The sequence below is a fragment of the Zingiber officinale genome, chromosome 5B, assembly GCF_018446385.1.
Source record: "Zingiber officinale cultivar Zhangliang chromosome 5B, Zo_v1.1, whole genome shotgun sequence".
In the NCBI taxonomy this organism is placed as follows: Eukaryota; Viridiplantae; Streptophyta; class Magnoliopsida; order Zingiberales; family Zingiberaceae; genus Zingiber; species Zingiber officinale.
Genome location: NC_055995.1, coordinates 53,710,274 through 53,725,616, shown reverse-complemented (window position 1 = coordinate 53,725,616; position 15,343 = coordinate 53,710,274).

Sequence of the window (15,343 nt, the reverse complement as noted above, 5' to 3'; positions counted from 1 at the left end):
GGCTGATGATATATATATAACTGCGTGGTTGTGTGTATATTCCAGCCGCCTGTGGCTGATGTATATTATGTCTGTAGAAATGATTCAGATTGTCACCGGTACAGGGGAGGTGTTGCCGAAATTTCTTCGGACAGAGACTCCTCTGGGGCGTGACAAGTGTGGATGAATATTTCAAGGACATGGAGTTGTCCATGATCCGAGCTAATGTCAATGAAGATCGGGAAGCCACTATGGCCAGGTTTTTACATGGTTTAAATTAAAAAATTGCTGATATTATTGAATTGCATGTTGAGCTGTCGGATATGGTCCACCAAGCACAAAAAGTGGAAGAACAACTCAAGAGGAGAGGATTGGCTAGGAAGGGACAACCAATGACTACTCATGGCACATGGCGGACAACTCCAAGAAAGGAGGAACAACCTCAAAATAAGCCAAAGTTTGAACCCTTCAAGAAGCCCAAACCCACACCATCAACTACTCAAGGTAATCGCGAGCCCATTTCCTCCAAAACTCGTGATATCAAGTGTTTTAAATGTCAAGGGCATGGTCATATAGCTAGTCAATGTGTGAACAAAAGGGTGATGGTAATAAACGCTCAAGGAGAACTTGAGTCGGAAGATGAGGATGAAATAGTTGAAGAAGTGACACAAAAAGAGGACAGTGATGATGAACAACATGCTGTTATTGGAGGCTTATTGGTGGCCCGACGAGTTCTCAATCTACAAGCTAAGGAGGAAGAAGGTAATCAAAGGGAGAATTTGTTTCATACCCGTTGCTTTGTCAATAACAAGGTTTGCAGTGTTATTATTGATGGGGGGAGTTGCACCAATATGACAAGTATTGATTTGGTGGAGAAATTATCACTACCAACTCAGAAACATTCACGACTTTATCGACTCCAGTGGCTAAACGATTGTGGAGAAATCAAGGTAACAAAACAAGTCTTGGTAGCAATCTCCATTGACAAATATGAAGATGAGCTGTTGTGTGACGTGGTTCCCATGCATGCATGCCATCTATTATTGGGAAGACCTTGGCAATTCGATCGAAAGGTAACACATGATGGCCTCACAAATAAGTATAGTTTTACTTTGAAAGGGCAACCTATTATTCTTGTACCGTTGACTCCAAGACAAGTTATGGAGGACCAGTTGATACTACAAAAAGCAAATGAAAAGAAGAAATAAAAAGAAATTGAGAGAAAAAAAATTGAGAAAAAAAAGGAGAGAGAAAGAAAAATATTTTTTATGCAAAAAAAAGTGAGATTAAGCGAGCTTTGTTTTCAAATCAGCTGCCCCTTATCCTTTTGTATAAGGAGGCACTCTTGAGCACTAACGACCTTAACAATTCTTTGCCTAGTGTTATTGTTTCTCTCTTATAGGAATTCAAGGAGGTCTTTCCTGAAGAGGTTCCGCATGGTTTACCTCCCATTAGAGGAATTGAGCACCAAATTGACTTCATACCTGGTGCCTTCATTCCGAATCGACCTGCCTATAGAAGCAATCCGGAGGAAGCAAAGGAACTTCAGAGGCAAGTTAATAAATTATTAGAAAAGGGGTATGTTCGAGAAAGCATGAGTCCTTGCGCCGTGCCTGTATTACTAGTTCCCAAGAAGGATGGAACATGGAGGATGTGTGTGGATTGTCGAGCCATCAACAACATCACGGTAAAGTATCGCCATCCAATTCCTAGGATTGATGATATACTTAATGAATTGCATGGTTCTTGTGTGTTCACAAAAATTGATCTTAGGAGTGGATATCATCAGATTAGGATGAAGGAAGGTGATGAATGGAAAACTGGTTTTAAAACCAAACATGGCTTATATGAATGGTTAGTAATGCCTTTTGGCTTAACTAATGCTCCTAGCACTTTTATGCATTTGATGAACCATGTTTTGCGTGCTTTCTTAGGAAAATTTGTAGTTGTGTATTTTGATGATATTTTGATTTATAGCAGAAGCTTAGAAGGGCATGTTACACATTTAAGGTTAGTTTTGAGTGTGCTAAAAGAAGAAAAGCTTTTTGCTAACCTCGTTAAATGCTCCTTTTGTACGGAGAAAGTCGTGTTTCTTGGTTTTGTTGTTAGTACTAAAGGCGTTGAGATGGATGAGGAAAAGGTGAAAGCAATCCAAGAGTGGCCAACACCGACAACAATTAGCTAAGTGAGGAGTTTCCATGGTTTGGCCAGCTTCTATCGACGGTTTGTTCGTGATTTTAGCAATATTGCAGCTCCTCTTACTAAAGTCATCAAGAAAAATGAGTCATTCAAGTGGGGAGAGGAGCAAGAGAGGGCCTTCAACACTTTGAAAGAAAAGCTAAGTTATGCTCCTTTACTAATCCTACCAGATTTTTCTAAAACCTTTGAAATCGAATGTGATGCTTCTGGTGTTGGTATAGGTGCTGTGCTTATGCAGGAAATGAGACCCATTGCTTATTTCAGTGAGAAGTTGAGTGGAGCCACTCTCAACTATCCCACATATGACAAGGAAATGTATGCATTGGTGAGAGCATTGGAGACATAACAACATTACCTATAGCTAAAAGAATTCGTGATTCACACAGATCATCAATCTCTAAAGCATTTGAAGAGCCAACATAAGTTGAACCGACGCCATGCTAAATGGGTAGAATTCATTGAGACATTTCCTTATGTGATCAAATACAAGCAAGAAAAGGAGAACGTAGTTGCTGATGCACTATCTCGAAGGTATGCTTTATTTTCCACTTTAAATATGAAGTTACTTGGATTTGAATATATCAAGGATTTATATACTAACGGTACTAATTTTTCTGAGGTGTTCAAAGCATGCGATAAGATTGCATTTGGTAAGTTCTATAGGCATGATGGGTCTTTATTTCGTGAAAATAGATTGTGTGTGCCTATGTGTTCGTTACGTGAATTATTCACAAGGGAAGCCCATAGTGGTGGATTGATGGGTCATTTTGGCGTTACTAAGACTTTAGGGGTTTTACAGGATCTTTTCTTTTGGCCTCATATGAAATGTGACGTGGAAAGAATTTGTGAGAAGTGTATCACTTGCAAACAAGCTAAATCTAAATTGAAACCCCATGGCTTGTATACTCCTTTGCCTATACCTAGTGAACCTTGGACTGATATTTCAATGAACTTTGTTTTGGGATTACCCCGGACCAAGAGGGGGAGAGATTCAATTTTTGTTGTGGTAGACAGATTCTCTAAAATGGCGCATTTCATTCCATGTCATAAAACCAATGATGCATCGCATATTGCTGAATTGTTCTTTAAAGAGGTTATTAGGTTGCATGGCATGCCTAGGACCATTGTCTCTGATAGAGATGCAAAATTTTTGAGTTATTTTTGGAAGACTTTGTCGGGGAAATTAGGAACTAAATTGTTGTTCTCTACTACTTGTCACCCCCAAACTAATGGGCAAACTGAAGTGGTCAATCGAATCTTGTCCTTTTTACTTCGTGCGGTTATTAACAAGAATTTGAGAATATGGGAAGATTGTCTACCTCATGTTGAATTTGCTTACAATAGGAGCATACATTCTGCGACTAAATTTTCTCCATTTGAAATTGTTTATGGTTTCAATCCCTTGTCACCATTAGATTTGATTCCTTTAGCTGTAAGTGAGCATATAAACTTAGATGGTAAGCAGAAGGCCGAATTCGTAAAGAAGATTCATGAACAAGCACGACTGAATATTGAGAAAAGAACTCAGCAATACATGCAACAAGCTAACCAGGGGCGCAAGAAAATTGTGTTTGAACCAGGAGAATGGGTTTGGTTGCACCTCCGAAAGGAGCGATTTCCGGACAAACGTCGTTCTAAACTTCTACCTCGAGGGGATGGCCCATTTCAAGTATTAGAGCGCATCAATGATAACGCTTACAAACTTGAACTACCAGGTGAGTATGGCGTACATTCTACTTTTAATGTTGCTGACTTATTCCCGTTTGATGCAGGTGATGATTTGAGGACAAATCCTTTTCAAGAAGGGGAGAATGATGTATGCCCAAGGGCTGAAGATAGGAGAGATTAGTTATCACTTCCAGAAGGCCCAATTACAAGACTACGGGCAAAGCGTTTCAAGGAAGCACTAAATGGGCTAATCAAAAAATATTGGGAGGACTATGAGCAAGGAGAAACCAAGATAATCGCAACTTCTAGTCGTGGCCTAATCCACGTAATCGGGCATAACCATCCATGACTGGCCGCGCTTAACGGAAGAACGCTAATAAGCATGCAAAGCATGGGAATTCGTTCATGCATGAAGACTTAAGTATTTTAGATTGTTTAATGAAGCATGCAACTTGGGACTCTAATTGTGCATGCATTTATTTTGTTTTGGGTTTCTAGATAGCTTGCATGAGGCATGGAACATTGGGACTCTAATTGTGTATGTACTTATCTTGTCTTTTTCCTTGTTCACTCCCATTATATAAGGGAGAGACATCTTAGTATGAAGCAACTTATTTTTTGGTGAGATTGTGTGCTCTCTTAGTTCTTGAAAGAACTTGCTGAACTTATCGAGTCTACTCTCGTGGCGTTCAACCCATCATCGAAACTTATCACCCCTAGGTGTGGCGTTTCTTTCCTTCGTAGGCTTGGTTCGTGCCAATTCTTGGTTACGGGTCAAGGCTCACACTCTTGTCGTTTAGTTCTTGGGATTCTATCCACCTTTGTTTCGGGTTCCATCACATTTGTTGGTGGGGTTCGTATCAAATTTTAAGGTTTGACCCTTTCTTTTCGAGTCAATTTAATTAATCAATGCTAATAAGTACTTTTTAGGCCATTGAAAATGCTTCATATATTACGATTTAGTTGGAATTGGACTCCTTGGTCTAGATGCACTTAGTGGTCGAGTTTCTAGTTGTTTATTGGTTGAAAGATTTGCTGAATTGCTTTCATTTACAAGTTCAAAATTTTATAGTATGTAAAATTTTACAACGACTTGGTATTGAAATTTGTTAAAAGTTGATTGGTTAAAGGAATGATTATAAAAGTTCTAGCTTTTACAAAATAGGTCAACTTATATATTTATATTCACAGTGTACTCCCACTGCTTGGGCCAAACCCAGGGGAGATAGAATGTGAACCGTGGATCTCTTGCTCTTGAATTATGTTAAAATTGATTGGTTAACCACTTACCCCAAAAGCATTTAGGAAATTAACCAATTTATTATATTCTCAATAAGCTTGATTAAGTTAATTATATTTACTCAATGCAAGAATTAGTTCAAACATAAGTGCTAACCAAAAGGAGGGATAAGATGCAATGTGCAGGAACCTCATTAGGATAACTTTAATATAAATTCCAGAACAAACATGAATAATTTATCTCCAACTCTTAGAAAATTAGCAGTAAAAAACACATGGAATACCTTCTATTTCATTTGTTTGAACGAAAACATGGAATTTAATAGCTCATGGATCTGAGCAAGTTATTGGTGAATTCCCTCCTTTCATTAAGTTACCCTCACTTCTCTATATGGCTATCAGTTGCATTCAGAAAAAGACCACAAACTATGCAATCAGCTCTACTATTTTGTTGTGATTATCTAACATTTATATGATTGACCATTTGCGTTCAACTAACCATGTGGTATCTATATTACTAACCTAAAGGTTTGATTTCATATTGTATCTTATAGTGTATTTCAAACTGTTATGCAGTTAGTTGTATCTGGGCACATGAAGGCTGCGACAATGTGTGAATTCTCACGGTAATAATTCCTTGGTGGATTACATTCACTTGGGTAACCTTTGTTCTGCTGATTAGTTGTGCGAATGGTGGTTGAGCAGTTGTGCTGATAATAGAACTGTTTTGATGCAGGATAGATACAATTGAAAAGTTTCGTGAGAAGTTGCCATACATGCATAGTGAGCTAAGAGATGATCGTTAGTATTTTTATTCTATTCAATTTCACATATCACAAGTTTACAATATTTGATTTCTTGTCATGTTCATAGTTGATAGTTTTTCTTATTTAATGAAAATAAAAAATAGTTATCTATGTTTTCTAATAGTCATTTTCTTGCCTTTGTTTCTTCTAGAAAGATTTCGAGAGATCTACAACTTCTCATTTGGCTAGGTTAGAGAAAAGGTATGCCCAATCTCTACTAATTTGGACACTGGTCAACACGTTTGTATATGCCCAATGAATAGTATAGCTCCATTATTGATGTAATTAATATTGATGACTTGCTAATAACTTGTATTACAGGGCCTAGTTTCTTTTGGAACATCCTAGACCTTTATATAGATGAACCCCACAATATTAGCATTATAGAGATTCAAATAACAACTTCAAATGATACTATATTATAAACGGGTTCAAGTTGAAACTCAAAATAATCTGAGTTTAAACATTATAATAATAAATAAAATCTTCAAAAGAACAAAGAGTGCAATTAACTAGTGAGATGAACTCAACCAATTACTAAAACAAATAACTCAACTCTAACTAGAAGACCCAACATGATAATGCAAGAAGAAAACTAGACTAATAAAAGAAGTCCTCGAGTGTGTACTGCCAAGTACACGAACGCTCATCTATCAAATCCTTCTGTCTCCTCATTACCTGCACCATATAGATCTAGTGAGTCTAAAGACACAACAAGTTCAATCTTTCATATAAATATCATCCGTCATATTCACAAGAAATATTTTGATAAGTACCATGTTAAATAGTAATGGAGAGTAACTTCTGATATTAGTTTCATGAACCTCCAAATTTCCATAAATTAACCTTCATTATTTAACCTTCTTTGTCTTTTATTTTATTTGCAAGACTTGTAAATTATAAGAATTCAGATCATCAAATGTATTTACTTTATACCTTAACCTCTGATTGTTTGGCCAAACGTTTATCCTAGTACTAAGTTGGTAAGGTTCACTAGACCCTTTTTAAGCCAGATTGCGAAACCCCTATGCTTTGATAAGGTTCGTCGGACCCTTCTTAAGTCGGATTTCCAAACCTCTTTTATTTTGGTAAGGTTCACCGGACTCTTCTTAAGCCGGATTCCCAAACCCGTTTCCTCCATTTTGAATCCTTTAATATGATTAGCAATTTAATTAATTATCAACTTAATTAACTAAATTAACTAGATAGACTAATTTTCAATCCTATAATCTCATAAATTCTTAACCTAATTAGTTATCTAATTTACTAAGTAGACTAATTGATATTTATTACAAATCAATTAGACTAATTAGTTATTTCTTTAAACAGATCCACAATCTTAATTATCAGTCATTACTCATTAATCAAATAATCATAATTATTACCTATTAATTAGTCCATCCATTAATCATCTTATTAATTAATCTATCACTTTAATCAAATAACCAAATAAATCTCATCAACCACTTGGTAATTAACACATTAATACTAGTTTACTAAATCTGGAATTTAAGTTCATATCATCAATTAATCCATTATGAAATTCCTTAACCAATTTCATCAACTAAATCCTAGATTAGTTAACTAACCTCAATTAATTACTTAATTAATCTCCCAATCATCCTTGTTTATTAATTAATCTATTAATTTTACATGCTCATGAGCAACGTTCTTCATACAACAATACTTCTCCAAACATAGATAAATTATGGAAAGACCAGTGAAGGTAGTAGTTCCATCCATAATATTCATCTAAGAGAATTAATTATCCAATCACATCATTAATCACACACACACACACACACACACACACACACACACACACAAAACAAAACTAAAGCTTTATGCATAATACCAATGTGTCATGGCTATGCCCAAATTTTCTACAGAACATGCTTTTGGATGCCTAAGCCTATAAGGTCTCCGCCTAGAAACATAGGATAATGTGTGAACAGAAGTAAAATACTAATGTCTATATATGAATATATTTATCAGAAAGATCAAGACTAATAATACGGAGAATAAATTTATGGATATTACGACCCGTATAGTGCAGTAAATATCAAACAATAAAAAAGGGAAATTTATCTGAGTGTTTTTGCGTATGGGAGATGACTAGCGAAATGAAGGAAAATATGAACTTAAGTGTTCCAATGAGATTCTTTCTCTATCTCCTTTGAAGTTGCTAGGGTTTAAATGAGGGTGTGGGGGAGGCCGACAACTTCAAAGGTGAGGGGAAGGGAAATAAAACATGTATTTAAAAGAATAAGTTGGGTCGGATTACTAACAATCGGGTCAGGTTCGTAAACTTATTAATACATTAATTACTTAAACATATTAATACTTTAATTACTTAAACTCTTTAGTATTTAAACCCTAACATAAATTTTAATTGGTTAAGTCTTATTCAGCTTAAGTAAACCATTTTTTTACAATTTCTCCTCCCCTTAAATGAATTTCATCCTCGATTTTTTTTAGTTACCAAACAGCTTGGGGTAATGATCCCTTGTGTTTGACTCGATCTTCCAAGTAGCCTCCTCGTCAGAGTAATTCAACCATTTTACTTTGACCATCTTGATCGTCCTCCTTCGCATCTTCCTCTTTTGTCTGTCTAAAATCTACATCAGCTTCTCCTCGAAGGCCAGATCTGGTGTAAGTTGTAACGATGCATAGTTCAGGATATGCGAAGGATTTGGCATGTACTTAGCATCGATACGTGGAACACATTATGCACCCCTGCAAGATTTAGTAAGGCCACCCTGTATGCCAATATTCCCACCTTGTCTATGATCTCAAAAGGTATAAAATACGGTACCTAAATAATAATTAAATAATAAGATTATTTGAGAAATAATTTTATTAGAATTTTTAAAAATTTTTAGGACTTTTTTGGAATTTAATCGGAGCTCGTATGCCGTATTTTGAGATGATAAAGTTATAGGCTTGGAAAAAGTCGGTTGGAATACCCAAAAGTGGGAGTTGATTGAGGAGTGTAGGGTTTGATTAAGCACAACCTAAGTATATATATATGTAAAATACCGAAAATAGGCGAATATTAATAAGGGAATTTTCCGGAATTTTTGGAAATTTTTCGGGAATTTTTCGGAGCTCGTATGGACGAGTTAACGGGGATCAAGATGGGGCCCGGAAAAACCTGTTCAGGCTACCCAGTTTTAATAAGGAAAAGTTTTAATGTAAAATATCGAAAATAGGCGAATATTAATAAGGGAATTTTTCGGAATTTTTGGAAATTTTTCGGAGCTCGTATGGACGAGTTAACGGGGATCAAGATGGGGCCCGGAAAAGCCTGTTTAGGCTACCCAGTTTTAATAAGGAAAAGTTTTATTTTCTTTTCCTTTTTCCTTTTCTTTTTCTTTATATTTTTTTTTCTTTATTTCCTCTCATCCTCGCCGATTCTCTCATCCTCGCCGTTTCTTCCTTCCCACGAGCGACAACTCCTGCCCGAGCCCTCGCCGCGCGCCCGATCTCCTCCGTGCCCTAACCGTCGGCCTAGCGGTTCTCCTCTTCTTCATTTCTTCTGCCCAACGCCACTGCTCTTCTGCTGCAGAGCCGATTTCTTTCTCCTCTCTGTGCCTGTGCCCGCGCGAAGCCTCAGCCGAGCCAACTCCGGCCTATGCCCTAGCCGCCGGTGACGCACGGAGCAGCGCCGCAAACCACCCTATGCCCTAGTGCCGATCTCCTGCAGTGCTCTCTTATCCTCCACTCACTCTCCGCCGCGCCTATCTCCGATTGCTAGCCGTCCGAGCAGCGCCGATCAAGCCGAGGTTTCCTCAGCCCTAGCATCGGCCTCTCCTCCTTCTACTCGAGCCGTCGCCTGTGCCCTAGACGAGCCTCCTTCCCGCACGAAGCCAGCACAGCAGTGTCAGCCGATCGCTGAGTTCCTCTGTGCTTGTCCTTAGTGTCACCTCCCGTGCCCTAGACTCAATATTGGGGCGATCTTTTCCATCCACCAGTTGCCGGCAGGGGGAAAGAAGGGCACAGGTTCAGGTAATTACAGTAGGTTGGTTTATTGATCATAGTTCTAGGGCTGCAGATTTCAATGCCTCTGATTTGGGTGATGTCTTGTTGCAGTGACCTTTGCTGGAGCAAGTTTCAACTGCGACAAGCACTATTAACCACCAGGTTCTACAGTGTCACCATCCTGTTTTTCTTTTGGTTCTGATCGGGTTGCAGATTTGGAATTTCCTCAATTCCAGCCATCCCATTGCTGTTTGGGTCTGTTGCCATTACAGAACGGCTGAAGAAGAATTGAGGTAAGAAGTAGAGAGTTGTATTCGTGTTGTAGATTGAGTTGGAATTAAGAAATAGATTGGTGATGTTAATTAGGGCTTTCCCTGATATTAGTTTCGTGGATTTTATTAAGCTATTTAAATTCATTTGAATTGTAGCTAAATAAAATATATCTATATGTTCGACACAGGACTTTGATTCGGGACGGTATCTCGACGAGTATCTTGATTACCGGATTGGACCACTTTATTGGAGGCGGGTACTTTGACTTATGTCTTTTGATATGCATAATAAAGTGTTTAACATATAGCAATGATTATGTTATCCTTTTGATTCGGTTGGTCACTACATGATCTGTTACATGTTGTTTGTTTATTTATTATGCACTGCATGTTATTATTGACCTGACCATACATGTTTTCGGTAGTGACCCAACCATGTGATACATCATGTTCAGGACCTAGGGTTTATATGATACCCTATCTGTTTGTGTACCTTCCATCTGATACATTGACTTGTGTTACACCTTTTATTTATGTATGGATCTTGCTATGCTATTCATGAGATTGCCATGCTTAGTATCATGCATCATGTTCGCATGCTGTGCGATTGTCGGCTCCACTATGGTTGAGCCCATCGCCAGTTACATGTACTGCACACACCACCACCACCTATGGATTAGTGGTATATCAGGCAGGTGTGTGGCGGTTTTGCTGTTTGGCTCCGTTGGTCAGGTGACTCAGCGTGGTAGCCGACAGTCAGTTCCGCTCTGTTTGGCTCCGTTGGCATTTAGTGTAGCAGCGTGGTAGCCAGCAGACGGTGGACTCTGTTTGGCTCCGTTGGTCAGGAGACTCAGTAGTGGCCGAGATTTTCCTCCCGTCATTGTGTCTGGGAGATGAGAGCATTGAGCTCCCCATTTATGATTTGGGCCAGAGTATTCCGACAGCATTCCGTCCACTCAGCCACTGTCAGGAGCAGTGATGTCCGAGTGCACGGTCACCATATGCATTTATTGCAATTTTATTGTTGTGATTGCTGCACTTATATGCTGCATTTGTATGGATGCATTTGATTGACATGCATACAGGATTATGATTTCTTCGGTCTGACGACCTGTTACCTTTGTACCTTGATTCCGGTTATTACAGTTATCTCCTGATTTCATTTCAGTTGCATTTATTCCTTCTCGTATTCAGGAGACTGTACACATGATTAGTGTTGTCTGTTATTTGTTTTATTGTACCTGCTGAGTGTTGGACTCACCCCGCCTCCATTGTTGATATTTTCAGGTTGAAGCTGTCCGGAGCAGTTCCAGTCGCTGGCCCCCCATCTGCACGTAGAGCCAGTTCTCTACTAGTTCGTTATTTGTTTTTATTTGGCTTTTTTCTATATCAGACTTTGTTTTAGTATTGTCTTTGGATTTTTCCTATGGATATTGTATGTAGTGATACCTTTTGATGGATTTTTGATATGATATTGGATTTCATTCTACTACGTGCCTGCCTGGACGGCAGAAGAGCTGAGTTCGTTGGATTTGAGCTTTACGAGTGTAGTGGAATAGGGTGGATTTTGAGTCAGAGTCCTATTGTTATTGATTCCTATTATTAACTGCGTGGTTGTGACAGCTAGAGGCTGAATATATTTATAAACTGCGTGGTGTTTTGTTTTAATTTGTGTTATTATTCCAGCCGCATGTGGCTGAGGTATATAGTGCTTGTAGAAAAGTTTCAGATTGTCCACCGTACAGGGGAGATGCTGCCGAAATTTCTTCGGACAGAGACTCCTCCGGGGCGTGACAATTTAGTGGTATCAGAGTAGGTATACGATACTTGCTTTGTGTTCTGGATTTATACTATCTTTGTTTTCGTATTATGGATACTTTGAATAATCTGATATCAGTTTATTGGGTATCAGCGCGCCAAAGTTTGGCGATATTTATTTGATTCCCGTGTGTTGGATTTTCGGGATTTATCTGATACCAATTCATTGGTATCAGAGCAGGGTGTGATACCTGCGTTTGGTATTTTGGACATTTTTATACTAGCCCTAGTTGCGAGACAGATTAGTCTGGGCAGTTATTTTAGGTTGCACGGATTTTCCGTTTCGATTTTGTTATGGATTTCCGTTATTGATTTATATGGATTTCCAGTGTTGTTTTTCTCGTACGGAATTCTGAGGTCAATTTGGGGGCTGGACAGCGACAGAACATCTCCAGACAGCAATTAAGTATGGTGTCATTTTGGTAATTGTTTATACCTGTAGTAATATCTGTAATATAATTTAACAGATATGAGGCGATCTACGCGTATTGCTACGAGACGTGGTGCTGGACGAGCATGTGCGTGGACTGCAGGATCTCTGGATATACCAGAGATGCCTACCGAGGCTGAGCCTGTCGGTAAGGGACAGACTCAGCATACTGCGAGTGCGGTGGGCCTTCAGACTCCGATGGCTCCCTTAGAGGTGCCTACCTCAGCTGCACCGACAGTATCCACTGCTCCTGTATTTCCGGTACCACCAGGGATACCATTAGCATATCCGACACCAGCTCCAGCTCAGTCTATTGCGTACTCGGCACCACCGCCACCTGGGCCTACAGTGTACCCGGCATCAGCGGCGCCTGTGCCCCCAGTACCTATTGTGTACCCAGTAGCTCCGGCATTAGGGATACCGGTTGCTTCACATCCGGTACCAGTGCCTACTGTATCTCCAGCCGCGGCCACCTACATTCACCCTACAGTGCCACCGACAGCATATGCTCCAGTTTACCCAGTAGCACCGGGAGTACCTCCTCCAGTATATGCACCGGTACCACCCGTAGCACCAGCTCCAGTGGTTCCGCCAGTTCCGACAGCCGTTCCGACACACCTCACTGATATTGCCGCGGCACGAGCCAGGATTCCAGTATTGGTAGAATCGATGAAGAGTCGATTCACACTCTTCCGAGGAGACAGAGATCCGAGTGTGGCTTTGTCTTGGATTGAGACTATGGAGCGGACTTTCTTTTATATTGCTTGCTCCGAGTGGGAGAAAGCAGAGCTGGCTGCTTTTCACTTACGGGACGCGGCCGACACTTGGTGGCTTACTCAGCGTTCCATCATCGGTGAGCAGAACATCACTTGGGCCAGATTCAGAGAGGCTTTTGAGAGATGTTTCTTTCCACGAGCTTATCAGATGGCTCGTCGACAGGATTTCCTGAGTTTATGATAGAATAATCGGACAGTGACTGAGTATAATGCAGAGTTTGACAGATTGGCCAGATTTTGTCCAGAGCTAGTTGCTGAGGACAGTTCACGTATGCAGTAGTTCATTCAGGGGCTGGATGGACATTTGCAACTAAGACTTGTCGGTCTTGGTATCACATCTTATGCGGAGATGTTGGATAGAGCCCTCATTATTGAGTCAGCTCAGCAGAGAGTTTTTCCGGATAGGAAAAGGAAGCAGCCGAGTCAGACATCTGGTCAGATTCAGCAGCCTCAGGCTACATCACAGTAGAGCAGGCATAGTCGATCAGATCAGGGTACATCTGGGGTATCACGTAAACCTTAGAAATCAGGGCAGTCTTCTTCAGGACGTTTCCGGTCTTCCCAGCAGAACCGGAAACAACCTGCCAGTGACATGTTCTCTGGGACAGTCAGTTTGCTTTCATTGCAAACTGCCTGGGCACCAAAGCCGAGATTGTCCGCAGAAGACTCAACATATGACTTCCGGAGGGACGGATCATGGAGGGCAGTCCAGTCAGTCCGGTACTTATCGAGGAGGGCGTAGAGCTCAACCTTTGCCTGGCCAGCAGCCGAGTGCTTCACCTACAGCAGCGGCATTTGGCATGCTTGGACAGGAGTACTCCAGTGCTTCCATAGCACCCCAGAGTTCTGTTCCGGGACTTTATTATCCGACGCAGGGGCAGTACCAGACTCAGTCCCAGCCAGCTGCACAGTATCAGTCGCCGTCCTCTCAGTCTCCTCTGGCGCAGTATCCAGCATAGCCTCAGTGGAAGGCTTCTGCCCAGCCGCAGCAGCCGCTGGCAGCGTTACCTCCTCCTCCTCCGCCAGAGACTGGACGTGTTCATGCGATGACCAGAGAGGATGCGCAGCGAGCCGACGGATCCGTTTTCCACGGTATGATTTCTATTTATGCCTTATCTGCAGATATACTGATAGATACTGGTAGCTCGCATTCATTTATATCTCGCACTTTTATGCGGGAGGTTGGTAGATTACCCACTCTCAGACCCCAGCGATTGACCGTCTTCCTACCGTCCGGTGATTCATTAGATGTCACCCAGGAGGTCCGAGGTTGCCCGTTAGATTTTGGCAACCTAATACTTACAGTGGATCTTTTAGTATTAGAAATGGTCGATTTTGATATTATTCTTGGCATGGACTGTTTGTCAGCATATCATGCCACAGTTGATTGCCAGACTAGGGTGGTCACATTCCGGCCTCCGAACCAACCCTCGTGGGATTTCACTGGCATCAGAGATGATGTCTTATCGATCATTTCGGCGATACAGGCTCAGAGGTTGCTGTCACATGGCTGTCAGGGTTTTCTGTTATCTTTGATCAGTACTGAGGACAGCAGCAGTTCGCAGCTTGTATTTCCAGAGGAGCTGCCAGGTTTGCCTCCCAGAAGGCCAGTGGAGTTCTCTATTGAGTTGATTCCGGGAACCGCACCGGCATCGAAAGCTCCTTATCGTATGGCACCAAAGGAGTTGAACGAGCTGAAGGTTCAACTCCAGGAGCTTTTGGATAGGGGATTCATTCGCCCTAGTGTTTCTCCATGGGGTTCTCCTGTGTTATTTGTTAAGAAAAAGGACGACACCATGAGGTTATGTATTGACTACAGACAGCTGAATGCAATGACCGTTAGAAATAAATATCCCTTACCACGGATCGAGGATTTGTTTGATCAGCTCAGAGGTACATCAGTGTATTCTAAGATTGATCTGAGATCCGGATATCATCAGCTGAGAGTCAGAGACTCAGATATTCAGAAGACAGCTTTCCGTACTCGATACGGTCATTATGAGTTTTTGGTAATGCCATTTGGGCTTACCAATGCTCCAGCGGTGTTTATGGATTTGATGAACCGTATATTTCTGGAGTATCTTGATCAATTTGTTATCATTTTCATTGATGACATATTGGTCTATTCGCATTCCGAGGAGGAGCATGCACAGCATCTTTGCATAGTCTTGGAGA